This window comes from Triticum dicoccoides, chromosome 5B (genome assembly GCF_002162155.2).
Source record: "Triticum dicoccoides isolate Atlit2015 ecotype Zavitan chromosome 5B, WEW_v2.0, whole genome shotgun sequence".
NCBI lineage: Eukaryota > Viridiplantae > Streptophyta > Magnoliopsida > Poales > Poaceae > Triticum > Triticum dicoccoides.
In genome coordinates, this window is record NC_041389.1 from 67,598,948 (window position 1) to 67,604,137 (window position 5,190).

The window sequence follows — 5,190 nt, forward strand, 5'->3', positions numbered from 1 at the left end:
GTGCCGGCGAGCGTCGGGCACACGCCCTCGTCCTTCTGTCCGAGGAGGGAGACGACAGAAGGCAGCGGGGGTGGGCTGGGCCGCCAGCTGGAGATGGGCCAGGTAAGTGGCCCAGGTAAGTCTCTCTCCCCTTTTCTGTTTTCTTTTCTAATTTTCTGACATTTGTTTGATTTAATAAATATATTAAATCATTTAATTTTATTATGCCAATTTTTGTAGGGGCTAGTGGTATTATTCCAGAGCTCTTTTATAATTGGCATAATTTTTGGACCATATTTCATATATATAGAAATATATTTCCAATGCAAATATTTATCGAATTAATCCAAATGGCCAAAATAAATGTCCATGAGCTCCTAAAAATATTGTTTTGATTTTTATCTCTGTCCAATATTTTCAGAGGGCAACATGAGCATTTTCTTGGACCCTTTTGGAGAAATTTTTATTTGGGTCATTTTCAAAAAATGATTCTGAGGTTTCCACCAATCCTCATTTCAAATTTAAATGAAATTTAAATATGATGCACAAATAGCTAGCTAGTCTAAGTCATACCAGACTAGGGATGTGACATCACGCAAGCAGGGGCTTGGCAAAATCATAGTTTTCTTTAGCACTAGAAATCAAACAGACACGGAAGGAGTTATGAGCACTAGAAATTAGATTTGTTTAGCAAACTGTGATGCATCCCGGTTATGACCAAAATGTTGTACCTTGCAAGCTAACTACCAATTTTTTATATCAAGTTTTTGCAAAATCTTCCCCATCTGTCTACCTTGGATGCAAATCAACTATACTTTGCATGCATAAATTTGGTCTTTTTTTGTGAAAACGGTTGCCAAATGTGGTTTTAACTACTGTAAATTGTAAAAGTTAACATCAAAATTAACTCGCATTTAAAAAAACATGTTGTTTTCTTAACGGCACTTTTTTTTGCAAAAGTTAACTTATAAAATCTACTCAGCTAACTGCTACATGGGTTCTTTTAAAAAAACTAACTGTTATAGACCCCTAACTAGTATACATTTATAAAGGTAACCACTGTAAATTATGATTTTAACTTCCTGTTTTTCTGGGTAGCCAATTTTTTCTCAGGAACTGCTATCACACTCGAAATTAACTCTTTTTTCTTAGAAGGGATAACTGCTGAATTTTCAAACCCTGTGACAATTGAAACACCAATAGAAACAACAAATATTTGTAGAACACATAAACCATTCATTTTTTCCCTAACTGTTGCCCTCTGCCTGCTAACTTCCACACACACAGAGATAGAGAGAGATTTTTGTGTTTGTGAATCCACTATTTTGCGTGTTAGAAATAAGGGAAGCTAACTGAACAATGCACAAACACATCCAATGGTGTGCGTGTATGGATGAAAATGAACCCCCTTTTTATCTAGTTAACTGCAGAAGAACCCAAACCTACCCTATTTTCTTAATACCACATAACTGCTGAAACAGAAAATGCCTTGCAAAATATATCACCTATTTTTACGAGAAACACAATGGCTCCTCAAACTGACGACAATATTAATGGTCCTAGTTGATAAGTTGTCATGAAGACACAGCAAGAATCAGACATATACCTTGATCACCGGCTTTCTTTTTGCCCTTCTCCCTTGTTGGATTCTTGTCCTCCCCATTCTCTAGTTTTTTTCTTGACTGTCGCTGCCTTTTAGTATAACCGAACTGCTGCTGCATCAAAGAAAGAACCATGGCCTAAGCCAACTCGGCACACACACAACATCAGAAAATGAACCATGGCCTAAGCTAACTCGTCACGCACACACACGCATACACAAGTACACACACACACACACACACACACACACACACACACACTTCTAACTAGTCTTTCTTAACTGCCGGCATGGCCGACCCTAACAACCTGGTGTGGTTGCTGCTAGCTGAAGCTGTAGAAACAACAACGGATAAGTGATGCCTCTGCATGCGAACCAACTTTGCTTTTCCAAATATAAAAAAGTTGATTGCTGCTTTCCACAGCATCGATTCCACATACAGGGGCTTGAGGCGAGCAGCCGCCGAATGGGATGCGGCCATGGGGAGGCGGCCAGGGGCCGGACGATGCGCTCCCCACCTCCTGTCTGCAAGGAATACCTCAAGATAGCTAGGAGAGCCACCACGGGAGGAGGAGGACAGTGGATTCGTCGAGGGAGACGGGTCAGCTCGACCAGCAGTTAGGCGGCTCGACCAGTGATACGGGTATGTTTGGGAGCACTGTGCTCCAGTACCTCGACTCTGACGGGAAGCAGAGATGTCGGGGACTAACTGCCAAGAACGGGTGGCTAACTGCTGAATGCGTGGATGGATCCATTGATGACAAAGGTCCCCATGGTCCTGCTCCATGCCCGGAAATAGGGGCACGACGAGGGAGGGGGTACGAGGGCAATGGGGTGAGCTTTGACGGAGCAACCATGGATCTGGCACTTGAACTCTCTGGACCCCGGCAGCCAGTGAGTGGTGGCTCGACTCGGATCTGGGGGACATGTCGTCACCCATGACGGGAAGGACGTCGGAGATCTGCAGGCGAGGACGTGGAGGTGGTGGCTCGCAGAGTTGCATCTGGCGGCGACGCGCGGTGGTTTTTGGCAGTGGCATCGCACGGTTAGGAAAGGGGGGTGGGTGTGGGCGTAGGCAGTCAGGGGCGGCGCTGGTGCGACCGTGCGGGGAAGGTGTCTAGGAGGTGGGTGCGGTCCAGGTTTTGTTCGGGACCTGCATGGCGGCGCAGCAACCGGCGGCAGACAAGAGCTCGCTCGCTCCCTCGCTCACAAAATCTTAATGCAAAAAAACATCACTTTATATTGCCACTTGTGATAGGGACCGTTATTATGCAGTCCGTCGCTTTTATTTCTTCCATATCACAAGCTCGTATAAATCTTATTTTCTCCACACTAATAGATCATACATATTTAGAGATCAATTTTTATGGCTTGCTACAATGACAACTTACTTGAGGGATCTTACTCAATCCATTGGTAGATATGGTGGACTCTCATGGCAAAACTGGGTTTAAGGATATTTGGAAGCACAAGTAGTATCTCTACTTGGTGCAAGGAATTTGGCTAGCATGAGGGGAAAGGCAATCTCAACATGTTGGATGATCCATGACAATATAATTGATTTCGGTTGTAAGCAAACATAACCCATTATGTTGTCTTCCTTGTCCAACATCAACTTTTTAGCATGTCATATTTTAATAAGTGCTCACAATCATAAAAGATGTCCAAGATAGTATATTTATATGTGAAAACCTCTCTTTCTTTATTACTTCCTATTAATTGCAACGATGACCAAAACTATGTTTGTCAACTCTCAACAACTTTTATTCATCATACTCTTTATATGTGAAGTCATTACTCCCCATAATATCAATATGATCTCTTTATTTCTTTTTATTCTTTCGCTTCTTTTTTTTATTCCCTCAAGATCATAGCAAGATAACCAAACCCTTGAATCAATACTAATATTTATTATATATAGCTCACGGACTTGATTACATAGATAAGGACCAACACAAAAACTCAAAGCTAGATCATACTAAACTTTATTCTACTAGATCAAGATATAACCAAAAGGATCGAACAAAGAAAAACAGTAAAATAGAAGTGTGATGGTGATATGATACCCGGGCACCTCCCCCAAGCTTGGCAGTTGCCAAGGGGAGTGCCCATACCCATGTATTTATGTCTCTTTCTTCAGAGGTGGTGATGATGGAGTTGTTGATGACGCAGGCTTCTTCCTTAATTTGCGCTTGAGGATAGAATTTTGCTCCCTTAGGTCATCGATCTCCTGCTCAAGGCTTAATATCTTTTTGCATAGTTCCTGCTTGTTCTCCTGCCAGAGGCGAAAAGGGATAAACTGGATCTTAGGTTTCTTTGCTCTATCAGGGAGGCTTGACTTTTTCAACTCCACAGGAATGTCCCCAGGTTGAGGTAATGGGACTTCATCTTCATCTGAGATCGTCTCCTCCTTTCCCCTAGGATCATAGTCTTCTTCTTCCTCCGTGGTCCAACCACAATGCTCCAAGTCCCCATACACCTTAGGGTCCACAAGGTAATCAGCCACATAGCTTTCTCCCTCCGAATCCCGGGACGACATATTGCTCTAGTTTCCGGCAGAAACAACTCAAAACAAAAACAGAGGATTGCATCATGGTATGGTGGTAAAGACCTTCGGGAGATTATATAATGAATATTTACCAACCAAAAGAAGTATCGTGCGAGAAAACGGAGTCCGGAGGGCACACGAGGTGCCGACGAGGCAGGGGCACACCCAGGGGGTAGGGCGCGCCCTCCACCCTCGTGGATGGCTCGTGTCCCTTTCGGATTACTTCTTATTTTCCTATTTTCTTAAATATTCCAAAGTAGAGAAAAAATGCTATTAGAACTGTTTTGAAGTCCGTTTACTTACCGTACCACATACCTATTCCTTTTTGGAGTTTGAAACATTCTGAAAAGTGTCCCTTATGTACTCCTCCGGGGTTACGGTGTCAATAACATTGGTTTCAACATTTATGGGATTAACTGAGATATAATGTTTGATTCTTTGACCGTTCACCACCTTCGAATTTGTGCCTTCGAAGTTGTTGATTTTTATGGCCCCGGAATGAAAGACCTCCTCGATAACGTAAGGAATTTCCCATTTAGAGAGGAGTTTTCCTGCAAAAGATCTCAAACGAGAGTTGTATAACAGAACATAAGCACCTACATTAAACTCACACTTTTGTATCCTTTTGTCATGCCATCTTTTAACTTTTTCTTTAAACAGCATTCTCATAGGCCTCGGTTCTCCACTCATCAAGTGAGCTAATGTCAAATAGTCTCTTCTTACCAGCAAGTTTGAAATCATAATTGAGATCTTTAATGGCCCAATATGCCTTACGTTCTAGTTTGAGAGGTAAGTGACATGCTTTTCCATAAACCATTTTATACGGAGACATACCCATAGGATTTTTATATGCAGTTCTATAGGCCCATAATGCATCATCAAGTTTCTTGGACCAATTCTTTCTAGATCTATTAACAGTCTTTTGCAAAATTAATTTAATCTCCCTATTACTTAGTTCTACTTGACCACTAGACTGTGGGTGGTATGGAGATGCAATTCTATGGTTAACATCATACTTAGCAAGCATTTTACGAAAAGCACCATGAATAAAATGTGAACCACC